A 19,915-nucleotide genomic window follows, 5' to 3' on the forward strand; every position below is an offset into this window, starting at 1 on the left:
GTCATTCTGTGTCCGAGTTTTCTTAACCGTTTTCGTGCTTTCGTGAAAAAAAAAAAATGTCGCTTCAAAAGTTTTAACAATTGGTGTGTCACGCCGTACAATGTGACGACCACCGTACGAACAAAGCAAGAGTAACAGCGATTACCGACTCTGCAATGTTTCCTCCTCGTGCCTATATGCCGAATCTGGAACAAACCAAAACTTCCGTACGCCAATAAACCAACAACAAGCCTCAGAATCATACAAAGCGAGAAAAAGGAAGGGCCACTAGATCGACGCATGCATGCAAGAAACTGGTCCCTAAACACCAACCTTCAAGCGAACAAAAGCCACCCCCCCAAAAAAGAAAGAAGACAACAAAGAACGAAAGAGGGACAAGCAAAAAAATTGACAACCCAAAAGAACGCGCCGAAACGAGTTCATAACGGCAGTATACTGAAGCAACAAAAATCCCGACAAAAACAAGCCAGGAAAAAAAACGCATTACGGGAAACGTTAAGTCCAAAAAGCCAAAAAGGGAAGAAAAAAAAAAAGCGAGATATTTTGGAGCACAACCCGGTCCTACCAGAGTCCCTATGGCGAAACACTGCGGTCAGCCTTTTATACCAGGGGCCCTAAACTCGTGAAACACAAAGTTCGGGCAAAAAGTTCGCGGAGCGCGCCGATTGGATGCTGGCGACAAAAGCGTCAAGTCATCGTCGTGATTGTCCAATCGGTGCGCTCCCTCAACTTCGGCCCCAACTTCTGGTTTCACGAGTTTAGGGCCCCAGGAGAAATTGCGAACGGGAGGCGAGGTCACGGAAGGATGCCGCGGCCGTTGCATGCTGGATCCAGCCCCAGCGGAGGCGTCAAAGCCTTCGCGGCAGTAGCGCCGAACGACGGGGTGCGCCGGCCGATTCGGAAGAAGGGGGTGCTTGCTTGGCCGCCGACCCAGTCAGGAAGCGGTCGACCGCTGGGCAAGCCCACAGCAGTGTCGGTCACTGGAGCGTATCGAGTCGACAAGAGCCGAGCCAACAGCCGAGACTATCCGCTCCAGCAGGGAGACGTCGCCGAGGCCTCTGCTGCCTCGTTGTTACTCGACGAGCGCCCGAGCTTCCGTGTCGTGAACACGGGCCGCTGTAGACAAGTGCGGCGTGGCTCGCTTCGATCCCTGCTTTCTTTGCCGTTGTTGTTGTTGCTGCTGTCACTCGCTCGACTCTCTCGTTATTTGTTCGTTCTTCTGTCAGCGTTTTTGGCATGTCTGTCGGGGTTTAGCGGCTGCCGCGACAATGCCGGACCCTTCAACTGTGAACTAGATTCGGTTTGGTGTTTTCCAGTTCCGCGGACAAGCGGTTCTCGAGAGGAAAATAACAAACGCCCGTGTGAGGTAAAGGAGAGGGGGGGGGGGGGGGGGGGGGAGAGAGGGCGGCGGAGAGGAAGTACTGTGCGGAAGAAAGCAATAGAAGACGTTAGTCCGAGTATAACCGTGTTTGCTGTTGGCGGAAAACGGGATGGCGTTGTTGTTGTTGTTCGTGTTGACGGCTCAGGAAGTCGAGGAACAAGCTTTAATGAAACGGGACCGGTAGCGAAGACTCGGCGGCCATTCGAATGGCCCTCCGGAGCCTTGGACATACGCGACAGGAAAGCCCCGTGGTTAAAAATAGTGTTCCGGATTTGCATAAGGCACGATGCCTTTCCACGGTCGCCCTCGAGAACCCCGGGACCAACCTTCCGCGATACCTTCCCTTCTATGACTGCGTATAACTAATACGCACGTGGGAATGTCAGAACGCCGAGCTCTGGTTGGAATGATTAATAAGTACAAAATGTGCAAAGCTAAAATAATAAAAAAAAAAAAATACAAGGCCGAACTTTAGGGGGGAGTATGTTACTTACAGTTGGCTATTGTTTTTCCTGGTTTTTGAGGACCCTCGGTGGTTAGCGCTAACTTTTAAAGTCTCACCGCCGAGGACTCACTGCGGTACCTCCTGAAATTTACTTATACGGGATCGACATCCCTCCCTGTTCAATTGGGTGAAAAGAAAAAGCACTTGTTCCTCGAGGAAATGACTAATCTGCAGAAGGTATCGTGGGTGCATCTTCAGGACTACCTATTAGACTAGCCTGGTTCATATAGCTGAAAACGACTTAAAACTCGCAAATTACTGAATGGGTTACCCTGCTTCGTGCACGGCAAGGCATCGGCGGCGGGCACATACCTTTCTAAAGCGCCGAAGATACCCACAGAGCTTCCCCGCAGGGGTTGTTAGCAGACAATCCTACGAGAACTTTTATTGCGCTTCCTTTAGCTCGACCCTGGTCTCTAATGCACAAGTTTCTAGCGTTTTGACTCGCTTGCTTTGGTAGTCAAGATGTATTTCCCAGGTCACCGTGTACATTGCATTTGTACGCGCCGTAATGGCCGATCGTTGTTCGGAGATGGTCGGCCGGGGCCCCGCGGCACCGGCGCCGCATTCTCGCCTTTGTCGCATTGCGCCATCTGTTGGCCGCACATCGAAGTAGGCTAGCGCCGTCTGCCAATGTCGTCGCGTCCTTCGTTCACCCATGGCTCGGCGGCGTCGGGGGCGTCCCTCGTCTCGAGATAATCGAAAAGACTTCTCTCGTGACATTTTCCTCGTGCCGGTACGCGTCATCAACTTAAAAGCGCGACTCTGGAGCATTTCTAGAGCGTAGCTCGCACGCAATCCCTTTGTAGGGAAGCAAGGGTCGTCGCGCACCCACCCAAACGCGACGTACACTTAAGATGCCCGGAAGTATTTCTCTCCTCCTGTCATGGCGGCCGGAAGTGGCGCGCACAACCCAGTAGACCTTCACTGCACTCGTCAAAAACGTAAGAACGCGTAACGCAGGCGTTCGTTGTTTTGCTTTCGCATTCGAACGCGTTAGAACACCGAAACACCGGCGTCCCGCGCTTGGCACTCGCCTTCGAAATGATTTGACGAGTGCGGTGGAGACAAAAAAAGCATGCTTTAGGTTTACCCACTGCCATAGTCTGCTCCTATACACTTACAATGCCTGGCAGATCGCCACGAGAAGCGGCCGCTGAAATGGAAAAGGCGGAGCGGCAGACAACGGATGAGAGGAGAGCCACGTGACTGGCACCCTGCTGCGGCGAGACGCCGAAACACAATTTTCTCCCGAGAAAACAAGCGTGTTTCGGGTCATCGCTTCTGCAAAAGCTGTGCGCTGACTTCCAGGTTCCCCGAGAAATGGCTCTTTGATGCTCTGTGCTACCAGATCCTCGCACTTTAAATCTGCGACCGGGAACTCTAAGGCTCCGTCGTCGAACTGCCAGGCTTTGCGCGTATAGAGGAGGCTACGGCAGTGGAGACAAAGGCAACTGCAGCTTTAGGTCGACCCACTAAACGCTCCAATTAGAGCTCGGCGTTCTGATGCCCCCGCGCGTTCTCGTCTCCTCTCTCTCCATTTCGTTTCGCATAGCCACTGAGAACTTAGAAATCGCAGGCGTGTGGTGAGTCCCGAACGCCCTACTCTCCTTCCGCAGCCAATGGGATCGCGCCACTAGCCGATGGGAACTTGGATGAACCAAAGGTGAGGTAAGGAGCCCGAACGTCATGAGCCACGCTTTGCCTTTGCTAGGCTGTCAGTGACTTCTCTCATGATCGCCGCAAGCCGAGACCACTATCTCACACGTCCTTGTACTGTCCTGCGGTCGAATTAGATGCTCAAATGCGCATGCTCTTGAGTTCACCGACCGTCACGTAAATCTCCGACACGAAGGGTCACCGCGTCAATAACAAAATTGCTGCGCAAATTGACCGATGGCGAACGTACGACGTTACTGCTAATGAGCCACACCGGCCCGCGATGGCTGTCAAACTACATTTATTTTTTCTCTCTCTTCCAACCCAGTCGGCTGCCGCGCACAACCACGCTCCTCCTCCTCCCTTGCGCTTCTTTCGCGGCGAACCAGCGAAACGGAGTTGCACCTCGATACCCTCTCAGGGCGAATTTGAATAAAAGGGGGGGGGGGGGGGGGGGGGGGGGGGGGTCGTCAGGAACTTTTCTCGAACACGAGTTTCAGTGTCGAGACTCGAGGTTCGAATGGTTCACCGAACCTTCGAACCTTAGGTAAATTTCGGCAAAGTTCGACTAACAAACATGCAAAACAAATTAATTTATGAAGTAATTCATTTTAAATCTTATATATACCGTATTTTCCGGACTAGAGTCCGCGGACTATACATGTTTAAAAGTTGAAATTTCTGGCTGTGCGGACTATGTACGCGTGCGGACTATACAGGAATTATGTTTTTCAAGATCGTTTATTATGACGAGACGAATTTTGTGCACGAAAGTGTATGTTAATGATGATTTATGCACATTATAGGCTTTATTGTGAGCTAAAAAGCAGACATTTGTAAACGTGTGCCGTCTATGAGAAGATTTTCGTGTCGACTAAGCACCAGGTGCGGACTATGCACCGGGTGCGGGCTATGCACCAGGTACGGACTATCTAAGCAAAATCTTTCATTTTTGACCCCGAATTTCCCCTTGCGGACTATACACCGGGTGCGGACTATAGACCGGAAAATACGGTACAATGATTAACAATACCTACACATAATATAATATAATATAAAATATTATATAACTGTGCTGCGTGTATGTTTATGCAGCCGGAAGTTAGTCAGCCACAATGGCCGCCTGGTGTCTCAGCAGTAGATGAGAACCTAACCAGTGCAGTACAACCACTAACCTGTGGTCTTTGAAGCGCCGTTCACACTCTTGCAACCGAGTAAGACCAAGAGATACCAGACCGGTTTTTAAGCCTTTTGCGACTTCTTAGGACCGGATGCGCTGCAGAGGAGCTGCTCCTAAAACGTCGTAAGAGGCTTAAAAACCGGTCTGGTCTCTCTCGGTCTTACTCGGTGGCAAGACTGTGAACGGGCTTTAACGTGCACCACTGAGTAGTGCTGCAAGACCACAAGCCGGTACGATGCTCATCCAGATCGAAACGGGGAAGGTTGGAGATTGAACCCAGGTTCCCTGCGTTCTGCGGATCGGGCTTTCGCTCCACCTGCTCCGATCTGGCGCGCGCTAAAGTAACTAGATCGTGGGAAGTAGCGTCAAGCTCCCCGTCGCCATCTTGGCTCATCAAGTGAGCATTTCTTCCTTGACCTGTTTGTTCTTTGTGAGCCAATCTGAATTCACTGGTGACGGGTAGCTTTATTGAGACGTTTCTTGTATACCGAGGTTTTGCGATCCACACACCAGCAAAACAGGTGTACACCTTCGTACCACCACCACATACGGTGTCGGTGCTTGGAGGCATTGAAAAATAATTTTTCTGTTTGGAAATACTCAAGAAGAACAACATAATTGTAAGAGATCCTTGAAGAGGGGCATGATTGATAAGTTGATTGCATACACAGTGCCAAAGACGTTTTTATTGGCGAGGATCACATTCACTACTCCGGTGGTCCATAGTGCATGTGATTTTGGTGCGACTGGATTCGCACGACCCTCTCGAAGCTTCGAAGATTTGAAGGGGAGGTAATGGCGATCGCCATTGCAACAGAGACCGATTATTCAATCGCCTTGCGAGCTTTTGATCGTCTGTATGGTAGGTGTTTATTTTCGGCTAGCAGGCAAGGAAGGCAATAGCTCTACTTTCCCAGGATCCTGTGACTTTAGTGTGCGCTAGCCCACTCGTCATCCGATCCATCCATTATTTTGTAATATAATTATCCTTTGTTTCCGAACCAAAGCAAATATATATGCTTTAAATACTTTAGTTTGCTTAATGATGTGAAACAACTGATCGTTATACCTAACTAATATAGCGCTTGTCTTCCGCCGCCAGGGGGAATCAATTCGTGTCCATACTTTCGTGCATGCGCGCGAAGAAATTCGAACCTTGAACTTGGTGGAACTCGAACATCGGAAGGTTCGCAACATCTCTACACTCCGTTTCAACTTACGATAGTCGGCAGAGGACGCTACGAGTCATCGAAGACAATTGGTTGTCTTCGATGACTCGCCCGATATCTTCACAGCCCTCGATTGGCTGAGACACTGCACGCAGGCGCCATATGTATAAGGGAAGCCCTGGAACTGCATTCAATTATCTAAGCGAAGGTTTTACAGTACAGTAGGAAGAAAAAACGTACGCGTAAGGGCAAGTGCTCAAGGGTTGCCCAGTAGATGGCGCTACTTTGTTATCTCGTCGTAAGTGAGCACAAGGGTGTACAACGCCCTCGGTAGTAGTGACTACGCCGCAACCGGGTCTTAAGCCCCTCGTGACTGCATACGAGAATACGACGAACTGCGCATCTGCGCAGCCGGTCGTATACAATCACAGAGTGCATAAGGCCGGTTTTTAAGACCATCTTGTCGTCTGGTTAACACACTTGCGACCGCTTACGACCGGCTGCGTTACGACCCCTGGTGACCTCTTCCGACGAGGAAGCACACTGGCGCCATCTATTGGGTAGCCACGGAAGACTCGCGACATCCGTATATTAAGGGCGAAGCTCCTTAGGGTCTAGCCTTGTCCGTCCGGCGTCCGTGCTCACATCGATTGCCATCCCATCTGCCTTCTTAAAAAAAAAAGAAAAAAAAATGTTTGCGCAGTCAACGGGATTCGAACCTGTGCGGGGAGACCCAAATGGATTTCTAGTCCATCGGCCACTACTGCGGGACGAGTAGGGGGCTCTGAGATGTGGTGGTAAATCAAGAGCTGGGGATGTCATGGATGAAACGTGGCATGTAGCCGCTCAACATCTATGCAGGAAAGGGCGCTACAGTCAAATATATTTGACCGATTCAAATATAAAAGTAAAGTCGAATATATTTAACGCGATTATATACGTATACGTATATACGTATATTATACGTATATACGTATACGTATATACGTATATATGTATATTATATACGTATATACGTATATAATCAAATAAAAATAAAGTCAAATATATTTAACGCGATCATATACGTATACGTATATAATCGCGTTAGACTTTGCATGCATTGGCTCAACGTTTATAGACAAGAAAGCGCTGCGGTCAAATGCTCAAATGCGTATATAACCACGATCCATACCACACATTCTCTTTCTGACATGGAGCGTTGACTTAAGCGGTAAGGGTGCGTTCCCACGGCTTCTAGCGTATCCAAGCTGATCCGCTAAAGGAAACCGCTAGCTCTGCACTTCACTGACCATAAAGCAGTAATAATGAAGTCGAAACGCTACCCGGAACTCAGCACTACCTATGAGCAATAAAAAAAAAAAAAAAAAGCAGCACCATAAGCACTACTTATGAAGAAAATCAGTATCATCAGCACCACGAGAGCTTCGCAACAATCAACATCATTCACAACGCGGAAATGCGGTCATTTTTTCCCTATTTCTTACGTGCCTCATTCTCTCACTATTCGCTCAAAAAAGAAAAAAACTTTGGACAGTGTTATAAATGATTATTCAGTACGTACATTCGATCTCGCGTATATTGCAAAACATTAGCTCTATTGAACTGCAGTTCCAGGGTCACTTTATAGATGATGCCCAGCGCGATCCCTCGTCATAAAATATCACAAGAGGTCGTAAAGGAAGGTTCACACACTCGTGACTCCGTATACCACCGGTGCAGTTGGTCCTAGTCAGACGCAAGTGTGTGAACCGGCCTTTAAGTTGAAACGGAGTATAGTTGTACAAGCGCCCTCGCATCGGTGAGCAGCGCTCTGCTACGCTGACCCCGCAGCGGCAGCGGGCGGAGCGCGACAACGGCGCTGGGCCGACCGAGCGTGCGCGCCGAGAACGACCCATACGAGTACGTATACGTCGGGCGAGAATAAAGGCGTTGTCCGAAGTTGACGCCCCGCCGTCGAAAGGACTCAATTGTGCGGCCTCGCGGTCGTCGACGGTGCTCCGGCGTTGCTGATTACGCGAACAAACTCGCTCGCTCGGCAGTCACGGCCAGCCCGATCGCCGCCGAGTCACGCCGCGGAGAAAGCCAAACCCATTTCTCGCGTCGAAGGGAGTCTCCTGCCACATGGAGGGGAGTTGGATGAAGTCCGAGGAATGTAGACCCCGTCCCTTGACTGATAGCGTTTTGCTTCATTCGCTGCAAAGACCAGGTGGGATTGGTGGCCGAGTGGTTGAGCCCCCACCCGCTCGCATCAAGTGGAGCGAAAGCTCGCGCTACGCAGAACCCAGGCGTCCTGGGATCAATCCCCACCCCTTCCCGTTTGAATCTGGATGAGCATCCTACCGGAGTGCGGTTATGTAGCCCTGCTGCGTGATGGACGTTAAAGGCTATAGCGAATGTACTGCACTAGCTAAACTTCCCATCTACGGCTAAGCCACCAAATGCCCATGGAGGCTGGCTAATTTTGGGCTGTACCAACGTACACGTATTATTATTTTTTAAAAGGCCAGGGATGCTAATCTGGACATAGGGCGAAGTAATACGCGAGCAATTCCACCGCCGTAATTGACAGGCAGCGCGGTCAAGCGCGGCGCCGGCCAATCACAGCCGCCAAATTTCTCGCCGACTTTTTCGTCAAGTTTTCAGATTAGAGCCCCAGGTCGGGTAGAGTGGCTGACACGATTGATAAAATCAGGGCAGGACTCGTTGTGATGATGCTTCGTGATTGGCACTTCGGCGCTCTAACCAGCCGACGGCGCAACGTGATTGCTTGCGGAGCGATGATGCGTTTCTTGAGATCTCGGTCACTATATAGCCGCTCAATCGCTGCTTTCTGAAAATTTCGAGGGTACGTTTTCGATGCTTCACTTATTAGAAACCGATCGCCCAGGTGTTACCCACGTTTCACTAGCCGCGGATACATCGGTACCACAGTAGCGCATCGATTAGATTTATGACGATTGTGATTGGGCAGAAGAGAAAGAAGCAGAGGGACTGGGCGCGTGTGATTGGTTCCATCTCGATTCAATGCGCTATATACTGTCGCATTCATGTAAACTCAGCCACTTAGAGCTTAAGAAGAAGCGAAGGGTGTGCCCTTTCATTATCATACTTCTTGCTTTGTGATTGGTGCACTGGCGGTCCTACACAGCCAGGGACCGCAGTGCGATAATGAGATGCTAAATAACCCTCAACCCCCTCCCTTTTTTTTCAAAGCTTCCAGTGATAATATAATTTATTGCGCAAGTCTTGTTCCTTCGTATAGAACTTGATGGGCCAGTCATTGCAGCGAATGATGAAGATGAGCAGTTGAAGAGTAGATAGGTTGAAACAAGGTGCCTCTTAGAAGCAAAGACGAAGGAACCGAACAGCACGATCGATGTCCCTGTGCAAACCGCGTTGACGATCCAAACATTCGCATCTTTTAGCGATGGTGGTACCGCGGTGTGAGTATAATGCGATGCCTAGCTCCTGGCTTCCGAATTAGGTTGCTTGCCTACACGTTCTTGATCGGGAAAAGAAGCAATGTGAGGCCCTTATATCGCTGGTATTTCAGAAAATTAGCATTACTTACGCGTTCCAGTACCAACTTTGTACTGGTGTTCTACGACGACCATCCAGATGACAGCCATTTTGATAAGGACTAGCTCGCCCCCTATAAACCGTAAAAGTTGCGAATATTTTTCTTTTTACTTTGTCCGTCGCCAGGTGCGCTCGGTGTATCTTGGTGATTGTTCTCGTGTTATATGAAAAGGTAAAACTGAAGCTAGTCTTAAAATTTAGAGCTGCATTTACTTTTACGGTCTACAGACCGATTTTGTACAAGCCCAAAGGATCTGCTCTCCCACAGATCAACCCCCATTGCCGATTCCGGCGAAATATACTTCTTCCATTCTCTTAATGTTGTGCGTCCTGTTGTCTAGAAGCTACAGACGTTTGAGGCAGTAACGATGCACAGGGTCCAATCGAGAAAAGCGATTCCCGTTTATCGGCCCGCTCAAGTAAATATACGTATTGCAGAATGCTGAAACCTCGTGAGAATGTGATGCTAGTGGTGGTGATAGAATGCAAAAGCCTGAGAATACGACCTTTTCTGGATCGAAAGATGTAGCAGAAAAACTGGATGTCGTGATAAGCCTTGACGTCCATCATACGCCTAATATTTGTCGCATTTATAAATGTTATTGTGCACTCCTGTAGCATTTATTTCAGTGAAACAATCTCGCCAGCAAGAAAGAAAATAGTATTCTATTTCTGCCTGACAGGCTTTTTTTTTTCTCACGGAAATACATGTAATTATGGCAACAACGCCATTTCTTGGATTGACAAATATGAGGCATAGATGGATGTTAATTCTAAGGGAACTTTTTTCTTGTTTTTTTTTTTTGTTTTTTTTTTAGTTAGGTAAGGTCATGTTCTCATATTTCCACACCATATTACCATCCATCGCTACCGTCAGCTTCTCGTGGAATTTCAGCTTTCTGCATTCAAAAGTTAGTTTACAAGGGCCGAAAAACCATGTCTCATTTTCTCTATCGGAAGCTGTGCTTCGCGGTGTGCGTGTGCGCGTATATATATATATATATACTCGGGTTTTATTTATAAAAACCTTAACAACTTTGAAGTATTTTGGATTCCGCATTTATCTCTTCAAAATTATACACACCTATATAAATGCACTGAGTGGTCAAGGTGCAAAGCTATCAAAATAAGCACATGCGTTTATCCACAAAGCATCAGCGTTTGACGGTCAAATAAGGCCGAGGAAGTCTCTATTCAATATATGTTAGCAATATCCAACAATTGTGATAAAAAAGAAAACCACTCAAAGAACCAGACAAAGGACGTCGGGTGGAAAGGAATATTTGCGCCCTGACGCTGAGCATATTTCACGTGCCAGCAATTCAAGAAATATTACCATTTATTGATACAAACATCTCCAGTACTAGTGTCTGATTGTTGGTTGCGCTCGCGCGCCTACGGGGAAATACACGGGCGCGCATTGATTACAAATAGTTGGCAAATTATGTGAGAAAATAAGGTAATAGTAAAAGCTTTTGCCACCAGCTGTTTTGTTCTAATCATGATTTGTGAGATAAGTTTTCTACATTGAACTTCAAAAAACGAGAGCCAATGCTGTAGCATAAAAATAAAAAAAATAGAAGTAAGAGTTGGGAGCAGTCTGTGTTCTGTGATAATGTCATTCATTACACAAGGTTGTATCATAAATCGCGATAAAATAAACACCGAGCGAAGACAATTAAAAAACAAAAAGACCCTGCATGCACCTTAGCAATTGAAGAGATGCTCTTAGTTTTCACTAATCAAGTAAACCTATCGCACCTTTTAATAGAAGTAATTTGGCTTAACGGATTGTTTTCCCATGTAATAACTGCTTATTTGTAGCCTGTACGCTACATACAGGACGTTAAGCCAATGACGGCCGCGTGCCATTTTCAACGATGCTTCGCTTTGATTTGCGCGTCCAACGTCTACTTCTTACCGTTTTTTTTTTTTTTTTTTTTTTTTTTTACCGACTTGCGATCTTCGATTTAGCAAAGAGTCTGTCCACCCCAAGCTAGCCAGGAAAGAACGATGACACCGACTGGCGAACTCTAATGCAGCAAAGAGTCTGTCCACCCCCCCCCCCCCCCCCCCCCCCCCAAGCTAACCAGAAAATAACAAACTGACGATGAAGCCCTGCCATGCCTTGTTACATTATCGTCCGCGCACGTTCGAGCGCTTGAATGATCGCGGGCTGGTGGCCCCGGGCGCTCCACTGCAGCACTTCAGTACACACCCAAACACACACACACGCACACGCACACACACACACACGCACAAAAGCTATTGGCAAAAACAAGATCGTCGAGTCATCCTAGATATTGCTATCGACTTTCCCTTGACGCGTACGCCTTGGGACGTGGCCCAGTGCCAGGTTGTAAAAGAGCGCGATACGAAGTGTGTCTCTCCCCGTTTAAAATACCCCAGGTGTGCGCAAGACATCGAAGGGACTTTCGATGTCGTATACCAAAAATACCGAGGCGGTTAAACCCACAAATTGGGGGAACGTACGGCAAGGACAGCTTCAAGCCTGCTTTGATACGGACTAGCTAAGACTTTTCGAGATATCATCCTGTCTTTATTCCTTGTCATTTTTCTTTTTTTACTTATTTTATATGTTGCCTTTATTTTTATTTTGTAAATTCCGCAGCTAGGGGCTTACCACTTGGCGTTCCACCTGGTATCTCGAGCGTTTCATGTTACAACTATAGAAGTAAGGTTCTTTTTTCGCCTTGAAGACACGATTGGAGTCCATCCAGTCTTGTGCCATTCCTACGGAAGAATTGACTCGTGAGAGAAAAGGGAGCGGATATATTGAATTTAAAAGTATCGACGCGCCAGTTAAGGTGAGCCAGGATTTCTTTTTTTAACGTGTTTGCTTCCTTCTCTAGTGCGGAACATTTGATCGGTGTGCTTGTTCCTTGCATATATATGTTCTTAGATAAGTTATTACTTATTAGATACAGAGATCCATATAATTTTCAACGGATAATGGTTACCCCGATAATAGCGTAACGGCTGTGGTATCCTAGTATAAAGCTGTAGGAGCTCGCTTTATTCATTAGAGTAACAGACAACTTAAGAAACAGCAATTTGTTGAAGCATCACCCTAAGCACGTTTTGCGTACATGATGTGTCACTTTTTATATATATAGATATATAACGAATCATTTTGTGTATTTCCGAGGCATCTCGCTAAGGTGCTACGTGCCATGTGGGTTAGGCACCTTTTCAGGTCCTTCAGAAACAAACCCGCGGAAACATCTGGCGCCCTTGATATAGTGAACATATGTGAACGAGCTATTATGGTACCGCCTTACTCTATAATGCCTAGACCCGAGCTAGGTTTCCTATTTTTGTCGGTAGCTTCCGAGGTTTGAATGGCTAGTGTTACGGCTTGGAAAACCACCTTTCCGCGTATTTAGCTCGACTCTGGCACCAGCACGCACGGAGCCTCGATTTTGTTCTGGATTTCACGATGTCATATGACACACCTCCAAGCTCACGTACAACAAAGGAGCGCAAAAGGTAGCTAGCTCACATAGAAAAGAGGGAAAACAAAAATATGTATCTAATTTCTAACCTAAAATCCCTACACTGTTTTCACATTGCATGTCATGTTGTAAGCCCTCAGTCAGCAGTAGCAGTGGACAATCTTTAAGGCCAGAACATCAAGCTTTACATTCGGTCTTTTAAGAAGGTGGCAGCGTTGAAGCGTCACTGAAAGATATCCTCGGTGACGTGGCCTTCGCAACAAAAACACCGCCTTACCTCCAGGTCTAGAGCCAACCCTACATCCAACTTCGCTAGGTTCCTAGTGAAGGAGATACTAAACAATTGCGCTTCTGTGACTGTCGTTATTGTCATCGATAGGGTAAAAACGACCGGACGTTGATAATCGGGACGGCAATCATCCCTTCGCCATTGACTCTCGACTGTCTTTGTGAGGTGACACTGCGGAAACATCGCTCCCGAGTGATGTTTAAATGACTTCTAAAGGTCAGAGCACTATTCTTCTCCACCTGTCAGCGGCCGCTCCTTATGAACCACGGCTGAATGATGTGACACCACATAACGCACTTGGCGAAAGTCGTTGACAGACCATCGTAGCGACGCATCGTTTGCGGAAGAGACTCTGCTTTCACGTCGGGGTAACCCTGCCGACGCTGTTCGAAGCTGAGCTAACTGGGAGATTGAGCGCAGTATACGATCACTTTCTCGAAGCCGTCGGTCGGCCGTTCGAAAGCAGCACTCAATGACATCATACGCGCCCCCTCCACCAACAACTTCCTCACTGCAGCGCTCTTTCTGTTTGTAAACACCGAAAGTCGGCTAATAAATCGCGCCGTCGTCTTGCCTGCCCGCACCTCGAGCGCTCGCTGCTCCAGCGAAAGTGAGTCCCCCCGTTGTTGTTCGTTCCCGCGTCCAAAAGCAAAGCAGCGCGCGGCCCGTTCAGCCAACAACAACGAGCGAGAGAGAGTTGTTCCCTGGGGTTCCCTCGGCCGCAGCAGCACCGTCGACGTCGTCGTCGGGCTGGGAAGGGAAGCCGCGCCAGTGAAAGTACGGCAAGCGTGGCCCGAACGTCCGCTCACTGCCGCCAACGGGCCGAACTGGGTCAGCGAAGACGAAGCCCCTCTCTCCGTAGCGCTCACTCGCCCGTCCTCGCCGCGGAGCTGGTCGACCGACGCGGCTCCTGGAGCCCAGGGAACAGTCGGCTGAGCGCGGCCGCGACGCACGCAGCCGCCGCTGCCACCAGTGAGGACAACAACAGCTGGAGCGGGGTTGGATTGGGAGGACGAGGCACGAGCGATGGAGCCGCGCTGCGGACGTGCACGGATCGGCGCCCGGTGGATATGAATCGCCGATCGGGGACCGAGTCGCACTGTGGATCGACACGCGCTGCCAGAGGACCTCCTACCAGGACGGGGTGAGTTGTCCGAGGGGACGGCTCGAGCGCGCTTTCGCTTTCGTCGGATCCCCCGGGGGACCTCCGGATTTGTGAAGGCCCCTTTCTGTGTCGGTCCGGAAGTTAGGGGTGATGGATCTGGAAGTATTAGCCGGAACTTCTGCGACATCTCAACACTTCTGTCCAAGTAATTCCACCGTAGTGAGCTCTTTCCATTGGTGTTAGTCTTGAAAGCGTCGTTAAAAAGGACATGGGCGCTGAGGTGCTGGATATCGATGTTTTGCTCAGAGTTTTGCGACATTTCATCGCTGTCGTCCCCCTGTTTTCACATTGTTAATGTTAGTGTCAGCTGATGTATGACCAACTTCTAGTCTCAGTCAGCCTTTTCTGCCATAGTTATTAACCTTCGTGCGCTTTTACAAAATGTCTGGGTCTCCGATCAGTTTTGTCAAATGCAATTATTTTTACGAACTAGTCGCGTGGTTGTCCACGCATTCCATCCTTAGCAGCTTCCTCCGGTTTCCGCCACCGTGTAGTGATGGTGTCTTCCACGATGACATAAGGGTCATCGTTGGAGAATAATTTTACGTAATCTCCGACAATTCGAAATGTGCCCTCGGATATTCTTTCAATTTGAAAATTAAAAAAAAAGGAGGACATTCAGTATAGTCAATCTTTGCAGAGACGTTGTTTTAGTTTAACACTTTTCCCGACAATGTTCCTTGGACTATATCAACTTTTAATGCGCGCAACTTCAGTCTGTAGTTAGACGGAGGATATTATCAAAGCGAAATAGCTTAGCTGACACACTTAAAATATTTTATGATTATCTCCAAGCAAACTTTCAAACTTCGCAAGATAGAGCTCTAAAAAATACATAATACAGCTTTTCAGAAAACACGGATCACAATATTTTCTTTTCATCCAAAAAAAAGTCTAAACACTTTAATTTACGCCTTCGGGAATTATGGTATTTTGGAATTTTAAGACGACCAGGCATTAGGCGGTGGCACTTGACGCAGAAACGTTCAAAAGAACGTTTATGCGTCAATGGACGCACGCGTTCCATTGCTTTCGCCGGAATCGGCCAGCTTCTACTGAATTCGTATTTGTCCAAGAACTGGTTTTATGGAGTCTTCTTCTTAACGCAGATCTGGTTTATTCAAACCCGCTCCAAGGCGCATTCTTTGCTTGCTATCGGAAAACCTCATCAAATTCACTTTTTCTGAACTTCGTAATTCTTATTCATTCTACTTTGCGCGGATTTCGATAGATTTCGAAACGAAACGCATATCATCAAGCTCTCGGTATTTGGCCAACGCAGTTAGCATCCGACCGTTTGAACCTGTATACGGAGATACAGATTTAGAGCCTAACTTAACAAAACTGTCTTGTCTGGAACGTTTTAGAACGCCGTCCACGTAACATAAGCTCCGATCACCCCAAGATGTGGAATAATATAAAAAAGATATTCATTTTTTTTAACGCATTGTAGTTCTTAGTACCCCACCTTAGTTGAGCGTATCTCGTTTCTACATTTTAAACGCTTTTTTTTTTTACACAAACATTTTTTTGCGAAAAAAGGATTAATTGTTGTTAAACATCTACGGCTTTTCTTGTTTTGTCGTACCCATTTGTCAAAGATACCTGAGTTTTTCTCCCTCTTTGGCAGTACTGTCCAAGACAGGCCTCCGAGTTTCAACAGTGATTTGCTTTTCTTTGCTTTCTAGTTCTTTTTGTTTGACACATTTATGAGAAAAATATATTTAAAGATATCTAGTTGATGATGTTCACGCGGCACAAACTTTCTCTTCTAATTTATATGCAGACTGAGGAATTCTTCATGCTTGCATTGCGAATAACTTTGTCGTAATTTTTTACTGTCAAACGCAATATGTTTTTCAGCTTAATATTATTATTTTTTATGCACGAGTGGGTTTCTAACATGCACGACTAAATGAAAGCGATATCTGTCCTTTAACGTCCGTGTTTGATTGTACAATGGGACAATTACGACACAGACATACGGAAATAAAGGCGCCAAGGGGACTCTTGTAAGGCAAGCAATCATTCGGAAGGAAATGGAACTGTTCCAGGGTTACGCAATTCCTTCTCTTTTTTTTTTAACAATTTTTATTTTTAGTTTGGTTTCGTGCTTCGAGAACAAAGAACCATCGGTGGCGTGGTACAGATTTCCAATCTCACTACCGGCAGCGTAAAGGAGAGAAAAAAAAATCCATTTTATTTTAAAACACGCGAGGACTCCATGTACAAGAAATCATATAAAATGTATTGTTAGAATAAACAAGAAAACGAAAGGTGTGCTTTGGAACTGGGTATCAGGTCGCTGGGCTGTAGGCTACTAACTTCCCAAATTACTTCTTAGCTTTTTTTTTTTTTTTGCGGTATTTGTGCGTATGACTTTTTTAAATAGTGCGGCCGATCTCCAATAGAGGTGCATTACAAACGTATCACGTTATTTTGTCTATCGTTATGCAAGGACTGTGACATATTCATTCTTCTTCGTGTATCAATACTAACTAATGTTTCATTTGTTTTGAAAAATCAAAATTGCAATACGCCAAACGAGATTTATACATCCCTCAGATACGATGGTACAAAGTTGTTTCATTTCAATTTTTTCTATACCAAACATCATTGATAACACAGATTTCGGACCAATCGCTGATTTATTTGATCTTAATTACGAATAATATTATTATAAAAAATGTTTCCACTATTTATGATAAAAAATGTGGCAACGAATTTCAAGTAGCTTCTTTCGTAAGTGATATCCCGTTATTCTTTAAATGATACGACTTGGCGGCGTGGCAAACACATATCCCTTATCTTCAGCATTCATGAAGATGTCAGCCATTATGCAAACCATTCGCACCGACAGATACGTAGAAAAAGTTAATTGTGCGGCAACTTGGCCTCTGCACTCTGACCTGAGGCTCGGCTATAAACTCGTTTTACCTTTGTCTTTGTACAATGCGTATAAAATCTAAAACCGGTTCAAGATGTTTTTTTTCTTCATTTTTAAATTCCACGTTAGTTTTTCCCCGTTTGAGCTGGAAACATTTCTTCAAGATGCACGCGGAATATTACCCCTTTAGTGGGCTCTTAAAAAAACAGTCCGTCTGCTTTTCCGTAAAGCACTCATAGCGCCCTCACTGCCGCTGATTTCTTAAATTGTAAATTATTACTATAACGTAAAAAAAGAAATTTTCGGTAAAAAAAAATATTGTGGGGAACATGGACATGGCACTTGTTCTCTGTTGCCGAGTGCCATCTTGTCGGTATTACTTCATGAGACGCTGCACGGCCGCTCATCTTTAAACGATGCATGTATGTAAAGCACCAATAATCGCAGGACGGAAGCTGTCACCGGTGTAATCTGGCAAGCTTTTGCTGTGCACTCTCGTTAAAGTTACATCGGTCGATTCAAAATATCTTTTCGTACGTACACTCCGGAAGAATGCCGGCATATTTACAGCAGCCGAAGGCAGGAAATAGCGCTTTGGGGTTTTTGCTGAGAGATAAGACCGCGTTCTGATTTACTTTCTCCCTTTAACGAGGGCAGGAAACCTTCAGCGGGCGAAACACGCCCCCTTTGTTATAGCGGCCTCAAGCGCGCAATGTTTTGTAGTAATTGACAGTGAACCTCTTTTTTTTTTTTTTTCTATTTGTATAAAAAAAAAATCCCGAAATAAGTTTTACTTTTCATGGGCAACATCGCGGAACATTTAGTTTTCGTTCTTTTTTTTTTTCTCGCGAAAAAAATTATGGTAGCAATTATAATTTAATTGAGATGCGTTATATGACTCTGGCGCTATTACAATCCTCGGGAATGTTACAGTTTCTTTTTTAATTAATATTAGGGATGTAATAGTACATTTCAGAATCGTTAAAGTTTGTATGTAAGATCTAATGTGAAAAAAACAAACAAATGTTGGGCATAGAAATAAAAAGTAGTATGCGCCTTCAGGGGGGGGTCTAAGAATTGTTAATTAATATTGTATTATTGCCTCTAGGCATTTGCCCGGGGTATGGCTATATCGTGTTTGACTGTGATCGGTATATGTACACTGTTTCCCTGAGAACAGCGGAATGTTTTTGAATGTTGGGCTTGTTTTCCAACATTAAATCCAGGACGAGTTGGACTCCGCGAACCGATACCCGAAAAATAAATCAGCACCGGCTGTAGGAGAGGGAGACGTCGGTGTATTTTTTTTTGTCGCTCTGTGGTTTCCGGTTACAAGCCCTACTTGTCAAATAATGTTGACTTACTATGTGAAAGCATCATCACGCAGGTTGTGATTTGTTACTTTCTTGAAGTTATATGTCTTTGACTCGTATATATGCGTTTATAATTCTGTCAAAATCTGTGTGGGAGGCAGGAAGGTTTCAACGTATATGTTGGCAGCTCCATGTCCTGTCTGCCTCTCCATAAATTTGAGTAAATAAAATTTAATTTATTTAAGGTAAACACGAGTACCACTTTACTTCCGGGCCACCTTCGCAGCTGGGTCTAGTCGTTGTCTGTGTCGGGATGGCTTACGACAGTGTTTATACCTGTTTATATAGTGTATCACTCTATTGTATTAGACAGGTGTTACTTACAAAACGAGAAAACTGGCACCAATAGCAACAACTCATTTTTTCCTGTGCCCTTGCTATTGGCACAGCCTTTTCTTCTCCATACTTCGTTTCAACCTAAGGCCAGACGCAGTCGACGCTACGAGCTAAAAAGACCAATGAATCAGCGTCAAAAAGATCCAGTCACTAGGCATTTTCTATTTAATATTGATTCATCGACGATAGAGCCCCTAGAGAAACACCACGATCGCCATGACGGTGCAGTTTTGTTTGATTGTGCCCGTCAGCACGTAGCGTCGGCTCCGTCTTGTCCTCATGTGAAACGAGGTATAGGTACAGCAGAAATCAAGGGGAATAACGTAGTTTGAAGATATTCTTTTCGTATTTTTCTAAAGAATGTAATATACATTGCTTTCCGGTGATGTTCATTCGGATTTAGGTTTTAAACCTTCAATATTTATATCAGCATTGTTTACCCCGCTAGATGTAGCACTTTCTATTTCTCCGTTATAAAATGAAACTGTTATTCACATGAATTTATGGCATATTCGTTACTGTTTAATATGCGATTTCTTAGTATGTCAAGCTTTTCTTTTACCTTCGATTAGCATTGGTATTTTGTATCTTGATATGTTTTAATCCTACCGATTGGTGTTCTTTGTTCATACATTTCGTAATAGCGACGATATTATTTCTTTCTGTGCGATTTTGTTTGTGGTATAATTGCTCGAAGAGACAAAAAGGATGCCCCAACATATAAAACGAGTGTGGTTTATTATATTAAAACATCCCAGAAGCTCGTTAGTGTGTCAGTTTCTTACGCCACCTTTGTTTTTGCCGAACACAATTACTGGATTGTTATCCTCTTTTTCACTTCGTGCACGCACTCCGCTCAGCAAGGTTCAAATCAAATGAGTCAGCAAAATATTTTAATTATTTGATGCGGTTG

General features: G+C 46.0%; 2 protein-coding genes across 4 annotated transcripts in view; both read left to right on the plus strand.

The window, feature by feature from the left end:
* Positions 1-19,915, plus strand: part of LOC8034084 (venom metalloproteinase 3) — a 336,683-nt gene that overhangs the window by 126,505 nt on the left and 190,263 nt on the right. The window contains exon 1 of one of the 3 annotated variants that reach the window (XM_042286678.1): positions 14,009-14,385. The exons of 1 other annotated variant lie outside the window; for it this stretch is intronic. The gene's annotated coding sequence lies outside the window, so the exon portion shown is untranslated. Of the gene's footprint in view, positions 1-14,008; positions 14,386-19,915 lie in introns of those variants that run through there. One more of the 3 variants, XM_042286680.1, reaches the window with a different exon arrangement.
* LOC120837960 overlaps positions 1-19,915 on the plus strand; it is an 85,079-nt gene that overhangs the window by 46,828 nt on the left and 18,336 nt on the right. The window lies entirely within an intron of this gene.

The sequence above is a fragment of the Ixodes scapularis genome, unplaced genomic scaffold (assembly GCF_016920785.2).
Source record: "Ixodes scapularis isolate PalLabHiFi unplaced genomic scaffold, ASM1692078v2 PGA_scaffold8__174_contigs__length_109621045, whole genome shotgun sequence".
Classification (NCBI taxonomy): domain Eukaryota; kingdom Metazoa; phylum Arthropoda; class Arachnida; order Ixodida; family Ixodidae; genus Ixodes; species Ixodes scapularis.